Source organism: Tyto alba, unplaced genomic scaffold, assembly GCF_018691265.1.
Source record: "Tyto alba isolate M040663 unplaced genomic scaffold, T.alba_DEE_v4.0 Super-Scaffold_38, whole genome shotgun sequence".
NCBI classification, from domain to species: domain Eukaryota; kingdom Metazoa; phylum Chordata; class Aves; order Strigiformes; family Tytonidae; genus Tyto; species Tyto alba.
Genome location: NW_024881313.1, coordinates 15,807,189 through 15,825,459, shown reverse-complemented (window position 1 = coordinate 15,825,459; position 18,271 = coordinate 15,807,189).

Sequence of the window (18,271 nt, the reverse complement as noted above, 5' to 3'; positions counted from 1 at the left end):
CACTCACAAAATTTGGCCAAAGATAAATTTGTCACATTGATTTAAAGTAAAGTTCAGATCCTGTGTGGTACTCAGGGGTCTTCCAGAACAAACTGTAATACAGGAAGCCTGTAAAACCACATTTGGAACTGAAGACTTTGAATTACTATTCTTTCTATGACTTCCATATAAATGAGCTTGCATTTTTCTAGGGTTAGTACAGTTGAGTATTTCTCAATTTATCATAGCTACTTACTAAAACAAATCATCATTTGTTTTCATGGATACTGTACAAACACCGGAGAAGGTATCCTATTGTAAAGACTGCCTGGGTAGATTGAAGGACAAAGAAAAAGTACCAGTGAAGTTGCCATATAGCAACTGAACACATCTTCACAATGTCAATTTTGAGAATGTTTTTCTAAAACTGAAAGCAAAGAAACTTCTAAACTGTCCCTTGGATTTGCTATTTTCAAAGATTTGGTTTATTTTAGATGCAGAAATTGTTCTGAAAACAGGTCTTGCAAAGTTTCAGTGCAGAAAATAAAGATCCTGTGACCCAGCTGAGGAACAAAGCTTACAGAGATTACACATAGGAAACACCAGGGAGGAAAGCATGGAAAACAGATTTGAGAGAGGCAGATAAATTGAAAACAAAGGCTGACATCTTTGATGCACCATATGGAGTGAAGGGGTGACATAAAAAGAGGCAAAATAGTCCAAATACTGCAGACTTGGTAAGCAAGGCCAACAAGTTTGTTTGCAGCAGCTATTTCAGAGATTCATACTGGAAAGATGATAAATATTTATGAGAAGCTTTTAAATTGCCATGGTGAAAGGACAAGGTCAGTCTGTTAAAGGAACCACTGTTGGGTGTCAGCAATGAACATAAGATACTCTGATTAGTGTCTGTTTTATAGCAGATGGTATAAATGTTCTCATTGGAGTAGGGAAAACATGATCTCTGTATTGTTACAAGTTCTCCATTTTCATCATATCTTCTGAGAATCTGATATTTCCCACACATAACTAAGATCTCAGCAATGTACACAATTGTGCAAAAGCCCTTTATTTCTTGTTTCTTAAATGCTTCTGCAATGACAAAATGAAAATCTTTCAAACCAGTCCACAGAAGGTACAAGCTGTGGTAACCCATCTCTACAGGACTGCAGCTTAAGCTGTTGCATTTTATGTTTACAGCTCCAATAATGTCTTGTGTGAGGATCTGAATAGTTAACTGGATTCTGTAGGAGTAAACTTGAAGGCATGGGTGAGCTGGATAGAGGCTTTTGTTGTTTGGCACTGATGGTAAGGAATGCAATCATAGGTTTTGGCAAATTCCCTGGCTCTGTGTGATTTCTGAACATCCCCTATGAGACAGTGGTTGGTATGTTAGCCAAGCTGCATGAGAACAACTTAGGTATCAGCTTCGCTTTACAGGCACAAGAAGAACAAAAAGAAGTGTGAGAATCCATGTAACATGCCTTAGTACGATGCAGAAGGGAGGTAGTCTGCATAGTTAGTTCAAGAGTTTAGTGCCAGGCTGCCGCTGGGATAAGCACGTGTCAGTGCACACCCTTAGCTCTAGATATTTCATCTCCCTGCAGCAGGTCAGTGCTGCAGTTGTGGGATCTTTACTCTTTAAATTCAAGACTTGTTTCTCTACTCCCCAAATAGTGGCACATATTGCGGGACAGCCCTTTGGTAAATGGGAAACAGCACCTACACTTGGAACCCCAAATCCTTCTCCAGCAGCATGCTGCAGGCAGAACAGCTAGCAGTAGACTAAAAATACAATTAACTTTCCAACTTGGTGAGCAGATACCACTGCTGATCACACCTGTGTGGATGCTCCAAAAAAGCCAAACTTGTGCCAGTGAAATAATCTAAATTAATCTTACTAGCAGGTATTTTAAACTAATATTTCTCCTTCTTCACACTTTTTTTTTTCACCCTACTGCCACGTAAAGGATGGGAGCAGGCTGATTTTCTGCACTGATCCAGTTATGCTGGGACTCTATGGCAGTGTCCTGGCCATTGTGTAGGGCTTCAGTCCTACTTCTAATTGCTCTTGGTACCATTTCTTCAAGTCTGCTTCTTCCTGCTCTTCTGCCATATTGGTTCTTATTTAAGCATGTACTTTCTTATTCTAGCTCATGCATTTTTCATTCAGTATTGACACTGGTTTGGACTTGTCATGGGAGCAGAAAGGGACACATGAAGACAGTTTAGCTAGTGAGAGAAAGGCAGACAGTTTTTTCTTCCACTGAAAGCGTTAAGTTCACTAGAAGAAAAAAGGCAGCATGTGTAACATGCGCTAAGTATATATCACTCACAAAGTATGTTTGAAAGTGAACTGATACCATATAAATTAGCTGCTTATCATCCTTCTTTGAGCATAAACCCATTCCATCATTGTATGCTCCCAAGGCAACTAAAATCTTATAGAAATTGACATATATGCAAAAATCTTAAATAAAGCATGTTGATTAAATAATTGCCATATCTAGAAACATAATGAAGTGCATCTTTATTAAAACAATCTGAAATCTGAAAAAATTTCTGAACAATCTGAAGTAGAATTTATGAACAAATAAGAGTACAGAGGTAAATAACAGATCTTCCAAAAGCATTTTTTCCCCTGATTACAGTTGTCGAAAAAGCACCCAGGACTTTTTAAGAAAAGATCTATTTTATTTTGTCTTCATGTTTTTATACTGAAGGTTTAAAAATCTGCAGTTGGAGAAATAAAGAAGTTTGACATAAACAGTCCAGAAGTTACTAATACTGGGAAACGGACAAATTAAATTAAATTAAAATCAAAGTTCCAGTGTGACAGGGGAGTTTCATTTGTTTTGACTACCTATATTTTGTCTCAGTATTTTTATCTCAAATAAGCCTCTTCTGGTTTTGACCTTCACTTGCTCACACATGACAAAAACTAGATGATGTGCTTCTTGTACATCTGAAAGACACCCAGAAATAGAACTATGATGGGGACTTAAGAAGTAGAATAAAACAGAATTCACTTTAGGGTCAACTTCTTCTTTGATAATCAAACATAGTCCTCAAGTCAGAAAAAAAAGTGTGGGCCTCATGGCTGATCAGTGAAGATAACTCTTAAGTGGCTTGCTCTGAATTACCCTATAAGATGCTATTGACTATAAAGACAGTTTAATCTACCAATTTATTAAAATAGGCAAATCTCCCAAACAGAAATCCCCATTCAACACACTGACCACACATGTGGTCAGGCTGCCTCCTGGAATTGCCTGTGCCCAGGATCAGGTCACCTTTTCCTAAAGTCGGTACTAGTTGTGGATGCACACCATCTCAGAAAGTTAGATCTTAAAAGACCATACAGGCTACCTGAGGAAATATCGCTGAAAATATCTGCTACACACTTAGGAAAGTGGATGATGATGGTACTTTTACTTAAATGGATTTGTTTCCATATATCAAGGCAATACCTGGGAGCCCAAAGCTGGACAAGAATCCCATATACTGTTATACAGACACAGTACAAAATTATGGACCCTGGTTGAGGAAACTTAAAATCTGATGATGGTGTTTCTGTGAGTTATTGTGTAAACTTTTTTTATCTACTAGTTGCATGGTGCCGTGAATTCATTAGGTATTTAGGCAGTAGCAGGTAACTGGGCAGTTGTTCAAGGTCAACCAGACAGGAGGCAGCTCTGATCCTGAAACAATTACTGTGGTGCTGAGATCCCATTAAATGAGGTCTGATTCAAAGCTAGAGAAATGTGATTACAAGGTTTCTGGATCAGAATTGTGCTTTCAGTTTGGAGCACAGGGGAAGTGGCCATGCGGTTGTCTGTATTTCTCTATGCAGATATGTTCTGTGGATATTTGTCTCAAGTTTCAAATGTTTTTCTTAAATTTTCTTTGGGGAGTGGGTTAGGGTAACCTAAGAATGCTCAGAGCTTTGAAAAATATTGGGTGGGTGAGAATTTTGCTAAGCATGATAAAATTTTACATTACTTCAAGTTGACTAAATTTTTTTTACATCAAAGTAAAAAAAATCTGTAAAGAAAACATAAACTTGAGACTGATTGCATTCTATCCAGCACCTGCTATTTATTTGAAAATGGGTGTAAAGTTCATGGTGCACAGTTGGCACTTACCACTTACTATGTACAACTGTAGATGACTTAATGCACTATAGGGCAATACCTTTATAGTGAGTCTTCAAGGTAATGGCTTGATCCTGTGTCTTGCACCATCAATGCTAAGGTTTTCAATGCCTTCAGTCATTTAGAATCCAGATACCAGAATGACATCTGATTGTATGAACCTAGATTCCCAAAGTGGTTCTTCACCAGTTCCTTAGAAATTCCATTCCCTTAACACTGCACTACAGCACATTTTACCCCAACGCTGTTCGGATGTATGCTTCATGTCATTCAGAAGCATGCATTCTTTTAATGCATACTGTTTTAAGGGCAGTCACACTTACACAGAAAGAGAAGGAACCACTCAGAATGCGGTTTTGACATTGAGCTAATCAGCACTGTCTGGGATTTAGAAAAAAACAAACTGAAAGGCAAAAATCTTGTGAACATGACTTGTGACTTGATAAGCATTTTTCATGCAGAATTCCCTTTGACAAACATCCCTTTGGTGGAACAAAGGGCTCATCTTGACCCTTTACACATTAACTGGTGAAACATGCCGAAGACCATGACACTCAATTAGAAAAGAGTTACAAGAGCACTGTAAAATTAAACTAATTTAAATTTGCCTTCATGTGAAAAGAATGGTGTTGCTTTCTACAACCATCAATTGTAAAGCTGTATCAAATGATCCAGTATTTCCTACAGCCATAAATTATGTGGATGCTATGTGCAAGCTGTGTAAGTGAGCCTGTAAGATTCCAGTGCAAATGTTGGAAAGAAAAGAACTCACTGTGTTTGAGGAAGATCTCATGTAGCAACAGTCTAAATCTGATTTTCTCTCAAATGGAGAGTATCCAAAAGTTAAACCATCTGCTGGGGCCTATATTCAAGATTAAGCACTCAGCTTGTCACCCATGAGGCATGATTGATTCTTAGTTTTAGGACACAAAAATGTTAATGTGATATATATTTTTTCTTATGCTCTTTGTGAACATTCCCCTTTTTAATGTGAGCCCTCTTAGGACTAATGAGATCAACATGATTTGTTATACTGAAGAACTTATTCCACCTGCAGGCATTTGAGACTATTTTCCCTCTATATTGCATGTCCAGAAAGAAACTAAAAAAGAATGGGAAAATGGTGGACACAAATCTTTGCAGAGAAGATGGAACTGTCAAAGAACATGCAAATCTGAGTTACCTTCTTTTCAGGTGCAAGCTGAAGGGTCCTTCTAATGCAGCCTGACTAACATTTACACACCTGGGCTATTACATACCTCTCAAAGATTGACACAGTAAACTTTTCAGCTTTAAGAATATTTTAAAGAATCTGCTTCTTAAAGAGGCACACTTATAACTTTGTTTGCTTGGGAAAAAAAAAAAAGATATCTCATCCTTCTGTTGAATAGTCAACACCCTGTTCAAGGAACAAGCGATTCTGAAATAATAAAGGCTTTCTGGCTCTCCAGAGGTTCTCAGGTCCTTATTATTGCTTTTGGATGATGGTTACCTTCTGTTTAGATTTGCTGAATGCATTTATCTTGGATGACAGGCCTTATGATACCTGTGGAGTTGACTGCAGGGTTGTGTGTGTGCATGGATTCTATTAAAACACCTTGTTTATGTGGTCCGTCCCTAACCAGGGACATATTATTTTCTTTCTTTCATTTAAGTAAACACCAGAAAGACCTGTTAGATGAAATGACCCTATACTGTTGATAACAAACTGCCTGAAGGAGTACTGACAAATACCAACCCTGATATTTGTCACTCTCTCTTCATGGAGCTTTCCAGAGGACACTCCATTTCCAACCACACAAGTACCAGATCTACACCAATGTGATTGAGTGTGGCTGTGGCTGACTCACCTACAGGCCAACGATGACCTTGTGAAAGCCAGTGATCACACTTCTGCTCACCACAGATCTGTGTTTTTCTTGTCATAAGCAAGATCTAGAGGAGAGGATTTAGAAGTTGATCACAGCAGGACCCTGACTGAAATATATGCTTTGACTTCTCCTCTGAGGGAGCCTATGTCTCTTCACTAATTGCTAGGAAGCCCTGGGCAAACAGTCAGGTACCTAAGCAACTAAAACTGAATAATTTAAAATCCAATGTCCCCATCATAAGTGAGGTGAAGTACTGGGGCCTCCATCCTACCAGCTGATTTTTGTGGGTGAACTCCTGAAAAATTACTATTATTTGTTACTGTATATGGTGATCTTGTGTGATTAAGTTCTATATAAAAAACATTTTAAAGGTGAAGGTGTTTTGTACAGTTAGAGCTACCACTGCTTACCCATTACTAAAACAGCAGTGGAGTAGTGTAGGTCTCCCTGCAGGCACAGTGACTAAAGAAGAAACCTCTTCGGGCTGACTGATATGAGTAAGCAGTGATGGAGGATTTTGCATGGGAGCACAATGCTGCATGTGTGTTGATGTGTGTTTCTTTGGTGTTTTTTTGTTTTTGTTTTTGTTTTTTTTTGTTTCCTAAAAGAATATATAAAATTCATTCTTCAAGATGTCTATACAAAGGCTTGTTTCATATTCATGACTCTAAACACAGTATTTGCTACAGGCTATTTTAAAATATAGTGTAAATTACCTTTGTCATTTGTTTACACCTAAATCTAAGACCACAACATAAGTCATAAGGATAGCTTCTAAAGATATTTGATGTGAAAACCACTATAAAAAGCTACTAAAAACATGCATGCCCACTATGGTTCTCAGTTTAGAGAGCTCAGTTATATCACATATATTAATATACACAAAGAAATGCTACATTAAATAAAAAGTAGCAATATGGAGTTACTGAAAAGTCAGAACTCCTTGAGCAGTTTAATCATATGATTCAGTTCTAAAAGACAAGTAAAATTATGGATGTCCATTCTGTGAAGTGAAGAAAAACTCAACAAATATTTCCGTCCAGTATCTGAAAAGAAGCAAGATTACACGTTTCTCATGCACTGGTGATAGAGCAGTTTGCAGCCCATTAGTATCTATGGAGGATGTTAAACACCATCTACTAGAAATAAACATTTTAAAATCAGCAAGCTAGATAAATAGCACCCAAAAGACCATTAAAGAGTTGGTTGAGGAAATGTCTTGTATGCTAATGCTATTTTCTAGTAAATCTTGGAATAGTGAGGAAAGTATAGAAAAGTAGAAATGAACTAGCATTGATTCATTATTAAAAAGACAGACATAAAGGAAGGCCTGAGTAATTATGCTGCTGTGACATCAGGCCCAGACATAATAATAGAAAATAGGGCATGTAATTCAGTAAAATAGAGTGAATGGATGAGAATGGAATTACTGTTTTTTAGTAAAGCCCTACGTTCTTTAAATTGAGGACTTTAAACTAAACTGTTGCCATTTTTAAATAAAATTCCAATTTTGTTTGGTAGAGGTAACTAGACAGGTGAAACAGTGTAATTCATACAATGATTAGTCTTACCGTGCTGGGTATTGCCACTGTTCAGTGCATGACGCATTAAAACAGTTTATGAAGAAGTTTAACAAGAGTTTTAAAAAGTAATTGACAAATCAGAACCGGTTTTCCATGGAGACTTGTTCTGTCATTTTTATGCCTCATGGTATTCAGCAGTTTTGCAAATGATCTGGGAGTAAATATGAAACTACCTGTGCTAAAGCTATCAGGCAAAGAAATAGTTGCTGGAATAATGCAGAGCAACCAGACTGGTAATAAACTGATCCCATTCCAGCAAGACACATTTTAATAGAGCTAAATAGAGGACATACATACATGGAAGAAGAAAGCATGATGATAACACTTTCTGACAGGAACAGCAAAGGCAATTTTATATGGAAAAGGTTACTTTAGCTGTCCTGATAAAAAGACAATTCTTCTCCCTGTATCTTATCTTGCTCATATCCTTAACTAAATCAGGACTGCAAAACTACAGTTTTTATTCAAGTAGAAACACTCAGAAGTTACAGGTCATGCTGGAGATAAAATTTTACATGAACACCTAGTGTGATGCATGCATCCTTGGTTACATTTATTTGGAGTATTGAGCAGGAAAAGAGAGATGATGGCACCTCTGTGAATTGTGTTGGTGTGGCCAACATTATGATACCACACACAGTCCTGCAATAGAATTTGTCTCACTTAATCATCACACACACTCACAGTGTAGACTTCTGCATGTGTTAATCTCTAGATGACTTTCATAGTTAATGGAAACTAGCTCATTTAAGGTGATGCTTTTTTTCATTATAAAAGGTATCCTAAAATAGCTTGAAGATGGCTGCCTGTGGCACATTGTAGGTGCTTCTTCTTAGGTTAAATAAATCCCATCTGTGGTGTCAGATACTTTGTAAAATACTGAGAACCTGGAGAGCATGCAAAGTTATTCCAAACTGCCTGAACATCATATACAAGAAGAATCCTCAAATGTTTATGTTATCAGAAGACTGAAAAATTACTTACAATAAAGAAGAAACAGAATAACAAAAGTATAAATTGGTGGTAGCTAAATAGGGAGCAAACTACTAAGGGGAAATGGAAAAATCTCCTGTCTGAAGAACAATTGAGTATCACCTTAGAACATGGTTTAGCTGAAGACAAGATCAAGTACAGCAGTGAATGAGTGAAAAGTGATGGCCTGTGATGTACTGGTTAGACTGGATGATCCAATGACCTCTTGTCATCTTAACTTTGACAAGACAATGAGTTGCTCGGTTTAACTGCATGAAAGATGAGGTTCTGATGTAGAAATGTTCTCATTATAAGAATGGAGGCATGCTTATTGGCAAACAAAGTTAGTTAAGACAAACTACAAACCTGTGATTTAAAGTTTATTATGTGTTAGTTAATAGCATTTGGATTTGTCCATGGAGTTAAACTTCACAGCTTTTTGTGGGCCTGCTCGATGATAAAGCTACAGTACAGACAGGGTTTTATTATGGGGTATGTACAATATGGAACTAAAAAAAATAAATTATTATATGATTTTTTTAGCATGTAGGTGGAAGAGAAGTAAAAATAAAAGGCAGATAACTCCCATGCTGTCCTGTCTTAATGAAATAGTTATGACTAGTAACCCCTTGCCTGTATTCTGGAAATATTCGGTTAAAGATAAGAAGTCTTCTGTGTTGTTAATGCATCAAATAATGTATTACCAAGGCACAACTTTGTCAACTGGTGTAGTCCAGAATTGATAGGACAATTCACAGGTTTTTTTAGTTCTTCTGAATTAACCTATCCCGTTCCAAAATATGCAGCTGAATGTTAATGAAAGAGCTAGTCAGAAAAGTCTCCAAAAGAAAGTTGCATTGTCCTCCAGCTTCTATGATTTTTCCCAGTCCTCAGACTTCTAATCTTCATTTTCTTATATGGAGTAAGTATCAACCATTGTTTTGCTAGCCTGAGTAAGCCAACCTCTTTGCTTCATTTTGTTCCCCCTCAGACCATGCTAGTCCTTCTCTGCAGATATGCCACGTAGAGTTTTTCTTGCATGTGAATGACCATGACTCTACCTAGCATTCCTGATGCTAAAAGGTTTCCAAATGGAGATCTTATCCTGGGTATGGTAGAGCTCATTAGCCAGGGTGAATGTTGTATGTTGTGTAGATACACTAAGAGAGAGAAGCTCTTCTTCAAAGAGCTGACAATAGACAATACAGCTAAGATGGACAAAAGGTGTGATGTGAGATAGAAGGTCTTGCTTCACTAGGGTGAGGTAAGAAGCTGAGGGCTGATATTAAAAAAATGGTCTCAAGTAGATCTGTAGTAAGAATTTAAAAAATGCTGTGGCTTACTAGGCACTTAAAGTCTTTCTGACTTCACGAGAAGTTGGGTTCCTTATCCACTAATTGCAAATCCAAAGCTTCAGGTTAGCAGCAACCCAGGAAATCTCTGAGGTAGCAGAATGTGTTGGTGGATTGCTCACAGTTTCTAGAATTTTCACCAGCTGCCTTGTCCCAATAGTTTGGGGATGACAGAGCATTAACACATTATAAACCAGGTATAAGTGTAATGCCAAGTGAATTAACTCCTTAAAACATTATCTCTTCTCTGTTGGGAAAACCTTCTCCTGAAAGCCACCATGCTGTGATGCTGCAAATAGGTGGCAAAGAGCCAGGTTCTAGGCTCGGTAGTTTATTTCCTAGTCACAAAGATGACCCATATCTCTAGAGAGAGATATTAATACACCCTCTTATGGCAGGGCTAGCATCAATCAACTCCAGCAATGTTAGTTTTAAAAACCTTTACAATCCATCACTAGCTCTCCAGGATCAAGGATACTGTTACTGAATTTTAAGGAAAAATTACTGTGTGATCTGAAATTTTCAGACTCATATTCAGTTGGATATATATTTGAAGTAGCTAAAGTAGTTTAAAAGGGAGGAGGGGAAGGAAACTCCATCTTATTAATACAGTGCTAACAATGTTAAAGTGAGCATGACAACTGTTAATGCAACATTTACAAAAGTCTTTTCAGGTTTTATCCAATCTGTATCCCTGTCCAGCTACTGAAAATGCCATAACCTCCCATCCAAACATGCCCCCCTAACCCTTACTAATTCCTACATTTTTCTCATTCCTCTGCTGAAATGTTAGTTTGCTTACCAAAGTGTGGGTACCTGACTTGAGGTCCAGCTGCTACTGTTTATGAGCCAGTCCATAGGACTCTGCATATTTTTGAAACACTGAGGGTGCTGTTTCCCTGTAGAAAGTAAAAGTGTTTCCCTGATAATGTACAACCAGCTGGCTGACCAGTTTTTGCATACATACAGTCAAGGTCTATTGTTCTTCATTTCACAGTCTTGAGAGACTCACCACTGATTAGTGTCCCAGGAACCCTTAATTTCTTCATGCTCATCAGATCTTAAAAGAAAACAAGAGTAAAAGATGTATTACTGTCTGATGTAAGGGGATTTATTAAAGATATTTTAGGCAGGATTTAAATAGGTGTTTATAAGGCAAGATAAACTTTGAAAACAATAACTTTGTGTGTTACTAGAGATAACTATGGACAAATACATAACGAAAAATAAATGTGATGAACTGTGGTATGAAACACTCTAGCTCTTGTTTAAGCTGTTTTAATGTCTTAAAAACACATTTATGTTGTGGTACATTTCCTGGACTGAATATCTATGTTATATAAAGGCAACTGAAGTGCTTCCTTCCCCTTCCATTTATAGCCTTTTTAGTTTAGATCAATCATCATCCGTCTAAACATGAAAAGCCACTTCTGTTATTTTTCCCTCAGTGTTTTCTCTATATGCAGCAATCAATAAAAGAAGTTTAAAAGTATAAAAAGATGAAATGTATGAAATTTCATCAAGCATGAAATAGCGTTTTAACAAAACAGGAGTTTTTGCTGAAGTAATGTTTCAGTAAGGAAGGAAATACCATTGACTTTATTACAGCTGCCTAATGTTTTCCACGAACTGCAGAAAATAATTCATTGTATCTTAGTGACCTACAATAACAGCTGACTGCTTGTACTTGATGGAAATGTGGTTTGTTCCTACTAAAAATTAACTATTTAACTTCTCCACATTCTTCATTACCAGATGGTAATATATTAGTTTCATTTGCACTCTGATTTGAACCGCGTCCTGAGATGTGAACTCCAGTAAACACAAACACCAATTGCTATGCAATGCTCTTCCATGGAACAAGAAAAATACAAGCAGACTGCATGTTTCTGTGAGCTGTAAAACTCATGCCAGACTCTAAAAAACTGCACATAGATGAGGCCACTTCTTTCTAACAGTCATCTCATCTCAAAGGTTTAGTAACATAATAAACGTAAAGAAACATTTCTGACAGTTGCACATGTGTAAACGCATGCAGACACATGCATGCTCAGCAGAAAGTTTCAGGGTGAGAATGTTAGAGAAAATGCAAAACCAGTAAAGGTTCAGGGCTGGACTGGATGAAGTGACAATGTAGACAGAAAAGTAATAATTTGTCTGAGTATGTGGAGAAAAGTGAGGGGATGAGACAGGAAGAATGGGAACAAAATATTTGTCACTGAGATGTGTTAGAAGATTTACTCCTACCATTGTTGCTGCCTCTGAGGAACAGGAGATGGATGCAAGCTGTCCTGCTGCAACTGACTCTGCTGGAAATCAGACTGATTTCATACTCGCCGTGTAATATCATCCCTTCATTACCCAACCTACAGAATAGGTTTTGCCCTTATTCATTAATAGCACCAACATACAGTACACACATCTATGAAAATAATACTGTACGTATACACAGTATCTATCCATATAGTGTAAAACTGTATATGTAGGTACATCACATATAGAAGATCTATGAACACATACATCTACATCACATGTATATACAACTTCTAATGGATAGCCGTGCTGTTTACTAGGGAAGGAGAATTTGGCCAGGGATTGCAAGCAAATTTTATTTTAATAGAAGGTGACCTGGGAGCTGTCATATTTGATCAGAATATACAAGAATGAACATTTCATCTTCAAATTTGACCTGTAGTGTATGCCCCCATGATTTGTATGAAAAATGGATTAGAAAAAGAGATATACCTACTTTGATTTTTACTGTATATGGCACATAAACAGGACTCTTTCCTCACACTTGAAAAGAAGCTATATATTTTTGAAGTGTGCTGCCTGTTTTTTCTAGTCTTACTAGTTCAAATTTGGATAACTACCAGGAATCTAGGATTACTTCCACTGAAGTAATGCAACTACACTGAGGTAAAACTAGTGCAAAGAGACCCTGAAGTCTCCATTCTACCATTCCATACTGGTGGGATTTTGTTTTATTCCTTCAAATGTGTGAATGGAAGGACCACTTCACATTACTGAAATGAAAAAAGACTGTAAGCAAGGAGTGCTGAAATATTACTCAAATTGGAGATCAGTCCTTTTAAATTAGTTGAACCACTGTATTGTTAAGATTTCTATAGAAGTCCAGACCGTCCAGACCTCCATTTTATATGCTAGTCAGAAAATGTCATAGTGAACATTACAGTGGCTCTCATCAGCAAAGAAACTCTTTTTCAACTCACTCATGGCATGTCATGGCAACCACCCACTGAAACATGAATATCAGTTCCTCAGAGGTTTATGTTTAAAATATTAGGTAGGCCTGTTTATGAGATGAGCTCTCTTAACATCAGAAGCCTAGAGAACATGCCTGTTATTTAGTCCTACACTTCCTCTAACATTTCTTTAACTTCATTTCCCACCTGCTGCTTAAAGTACTGGACCCATGTGGCAGTTGCCTCTACGCATGTCAAGATGCAACTGAGCTCAAAGAATAGCTGAAATACCAAAATGAGAAGGAACCTTTGGTTGTTGAATCACAAGCTTATATAATGAAAATTTTGACTCTTCTGTCACTGGAATGTTATTCAACAAAGTTTCCTGAGATTGTTCAGAATTTTGTTGGGCTTTTTATTTAGTTTATCCTTCCCATCAAAGGGAAATGATTGGGTAATCTCTTGGCCCAGGCTACAAGCAGACTTAATGCCCTCACAAGTATCTTTATATTGAGTTCACTTTTACTTGGTGAAAAGAAGCTTATATTCATACAGACCTACATTCTTCATTTTCAGGCATTTAAATGAACGAAAGAAAACATGTAATGTAAACCTTGATAAACAGGTTTCAGAATGATGGCCATATACTTAAATATAGTGAAAATCATATTCTACAGAAGTGGAACACTCATCAAGAGCCATGTCATAACAGGTCTTTCAGATGAATGTTTCGCATAGCTAGCTTATGTGGTTCTTACAAACTGAAGGTGGATGTGTCCAACAGATTTTGTCTTGCTTAACTTCATAGAAAACATCTATACGATGCAAACAAATGTTTGAACCATTTTATAAGAAATACTGCAAAGATTTCTGTATCAGTGAGTATTTCAATAGCATGCTTCAGACATTAATTATGTAGAAAACATCACTCACTGATACTCATTCTTTATTACTAATCTCACTAGATATACTCCTTGGGATATAAGAAGCAAAATACGGATGTTTTTTTCTACACCATCATTTTCTACACTTCACCTACTCTTCTAATATCCCTTCCCCCTAAATTAAATTGCCTCAAAAGTTTTAGTCTGCCTTTGTGTTGAAATACTTTTGTGCCCTAGTAAGAATTAATGAGAGAGTAAAAATAAAATTCTATTTGCCATATTGTTTTTGAGCTTGTGTAATCTTAACACTCAGGTTAGAGAGGTAAAACTGTTTCTATGTGGCATTAAAATATTTACAGTATTATTCTCAATGTTTTTCTTAGAGTGACTTAATTTCTTGCTCACTTTTCAATGAGTGTTAACAACTGAGTGCATTTTTTTTACTTTATAATAATACATAGGTTTTCCCAGTTGATTCTAGCACATCAACATGCACAAGTAGTTTGATTTTCTTGACTGACTTACACTGAATTTCATATGTTGTCATGTTTCTACATTTTGTTATCTTCCCTTTAAATTTTTCACTAGCCTCTTGCCACCTTTTCCCTCTTCTACCAATGCCTGTACTGATTCATTACTCTGTTTTGGTTTGGGTGTTTTTTTCATTGTTTTTTTTTGTTTGGTTGGTTGGTTTGGGGTTTTTTTGTTGCTTTGTTTTGGTTTTGTTTTGTATCCTTTTGGTTTGGTTTGTTTATTTTTTCCCCAGGTTAAACATCAGGAGAGGAACTCTCACTTAGAATAAGACCTGAGAGCCCTAACCAAGTATTACCATACTTTAGAATTCTATATTTTAATGTTACTATATAAAAAAATGCCTTACTGAAAAAACTGCACTGAGAAATCTGCACAAAGATTACTTAAAACACCAGCAGATAATGGTGCTCCCAGTGGCACCAATGCCATTTGGAATGACAGCACTGAAGTAAATATAACTACAAGACATAGCTGTTTGAGTGCTAAACCAGTGCATAATCTTTGTTTATACGCTTCCATAATCTGGTTATATGTTTGCACAATATTTTTAAAATAATATAACATAAATTCATACCTTTTTTTTTTTTTTTTCCCTAAATGGCACCTTCCAGATAAGCATGTGGTAATACCTTTTACACTTTTTCATTCCTGCGTGTGCATACATTGTCCAAAAATGCATGTACTGGATGTGTTTTTTTCAACTGTCAATGTGATTGTTCTAAAATACAGTTCAGAAGATGAGACTGTTAACTAACTCTGCACTTTCTCAGGTTACAGCCATTCTTAAATACAACCTGGGAATTTGAGACATTACCCTTCAATGAATTTACCCTTGTGTGCATCAAAGCAAGTAAGAGGTGTAAAATTAATCTGTAGTGTTGTAGACATTTAAAAGTATTTCAGTCAGTGGTTGCAATTCAGTCTCAGCTTGGTGAGCATTTCAGTATCTGACACATCAACATTTTCTTACTGTAGCTTAACAGGAGCTGGGGATATTTCCTTAGTGGAGTTAGATGCATGTAACTGCAGCTATGTCAATTACTGTGTTGTGGGTGTGTAGCAAAACAACACACCTCCAGTGTTCTGCTTGGCATGTCTTTAGTGAGCTGCCAGCTTTCCAGACAAATGTAGAAGTCTAGAGGGTGCTGTAGCAGAGAAACCACAGTGGAATGCTGCAATCAAAGAGTTAAGATCGGAAGCCCTACAAAAAAGAAAACATTAACAAATATACTACAAAAAGCTACTCAGTAAATAACATGGCAATAAGCCGTATTTTTTGCATGCTACACTGACCGATCTGTGGAAATACAGTCTTCTCTCATACTTGTTAATTATATCCAGACAATGAGACAGCTTGCTTGCCAGGTGGATTTTTTTTTTCCTTTTCAGTCTTGTGGAATAACAGAGATAAATCCATGCCTAGATCCCCACTCTAAGTGCTGAAGAGAGTGATGTAACTCATGCACTGTGATGCCTGTCAATCCATGCACTCGGTCCTCCACAATGAATACAGGCAAGTGGGACATCTCTTTTTCACATGCTAAAAGGATTCAGTGTATGTATCTTGCTAGGAGGTGGTGGAGGCAAGCAGTTACTGGAACGGTGAGACAGCTCATCTGTAAATTCCTTTTGCTTCAGTTCCACAGCTGCAAGAGCAACAAGCACTGGAGCCAGATGAGTCCAGAGAAGAGACTTTGCTAAAGGCTGGCCAGGAAGCCAAGCCACAGGCAGAGACACTGGTACATAAAATGCATTCCAGTGGTTGGCATCTGGGCCCTGCAGCTGCCAAGCACACCCAGTGTGTGGCCATGGGTGTTGGCTTCAATACTAAAACATTTTGAGGAGGAGTCCAACAACCAGTAACCAGAGAAGACAGCGCCAAGTTACTACAGAAATTACATTCATGTGCCAATTTGCTTGCTATTTCAAAAGACAACATTTTATCTCATATGTATTGTTTTGAACTTACCCACATGACAGTTAGCAGAAACATGCTGATATTTGCTAGTGGGGGGAGGGGTAAAATAAGTGAAATGATGCTCCTTGGGGCACTGGTTAACAAAACAAGCCCCATACCCATTATACTATTCCTTAATTAATGCACGAGTTTCCTTAGAGACCACAGCTCTGTTGGGGGACACAAGTCTGGTGTATTTCTTTCCAAGAGACAGTGTGGGGAGAGTTATATAAAACAAAGATAGAGGTGAAATGAAAGATATGCAACAAGGCTGAGCAAGTTTCAGCTCCAAAGAGAGGCTTTGTGCATTATTAATGTGTGAGCAGGTCAGAGCATCATGTAGAAACAGGAAGGTTGTATTAAACCTTTAGAACATAACAGAACTGAACACATGGCTTAGAGCGTAGTATATCTAATGGGATGCATGCTACACAGTCACAAAATGTATCAGCCTGTGTATCCAGCTCTCTTCACTGGAGAATATGTCACAACAGATGATTACATTTAATAATGTGTTAAGATTATACAGGGTCAATGTATAAGCAGAATCTTTGCTTCCCTACTGGGAGAGTTACCTTTAAAAAATAAAAGCCCTTATCTATTGAAAATACTTGAGCTGTGGTAGGAAAAACTCCATACAGGCTAATTCACCAATCAGATCACATGTTAATTAGCCAAAGGGATTATTGTTTTAAACACAGCATTCATTTTCATTTGAACGAGGCTTGAGCATGTCGCTCCTGCACTATTCTGCAGTCCCTGTCTCTCCAAGCCCAAAAGCAATGCTGGAGTGCAGTGCTTCTCTGAAGGAGAGCTCTAAAAATGTGAGGGTAAGATCCCATCTCAATGCCTCTCACAGACCTCCCACCAAATCTTCTCACTTCGCAGCATCTGCAAATTCAGTTAAGAATCTGAATGTCAATCAATGGTTTTCTCTGGCTCAGTAATCATTCACAATAATGATTTTGTTATTGAAACTTCAGCACCAGTTCTGCTGAAGATTTACAGGCCAGAATGGAATCCAGCTCTCTGGCCTTTAATTATCCTAGCTCTATAGTACTAAAAAACCTAGACAAAAATATCAAAAGCCACTGAATTTGGCAGATATAATTTTACAACCTCTTAGGACATTTTAATTGAGAAAGACAACATGGGCAACTGAAATAAAAAATCCTAAGTTTCTATCATATATGGACTTGAATAAATAAAAACAAACCCAGAAACCTCTAATTTCACCAGAAACCTGTCAACAATCTACTCTCATAATTTTGTTCCGAGACCTTGGTTTTTAAATGCCTATCTCATTTATACTATAAATTAGTGGTGAACTCTTCAGCAGCTAAAATGCCAAGATGCAATAGTCATCCTAGTTAATAGGAATGGTTTTTTAACCCAGTTAAAAACTGCAAAGTGAGAAACAACTACCTTAAATCCTAGTTTAACTCAATAATTATTTTGCCTCTGAACATAGCTGTTGCATATTAAGTATCTGACTTTAATCCCCTTGTTATAGCCAAGAATTTACTCACCAAATTACCATGTTCATGTCAATATAAAAAATATTGTATGTGTATCACAGGAGAGCCTGTGAATTCAAATGGTAATGAGATCTTTTCTTTTCTTTTCTGTTTCTGTGTTACTGGACTAGATTGTGCTGTACTGGGGCTTCTTAACAGTTTGATGTCTGTGGAACAGATGGCTGAACAGAATGAGTTACTGATGCAGATGCAAAGTTGACACAGAACCATCTCCAGGCAGTGATAATAGAGATGGATGGCT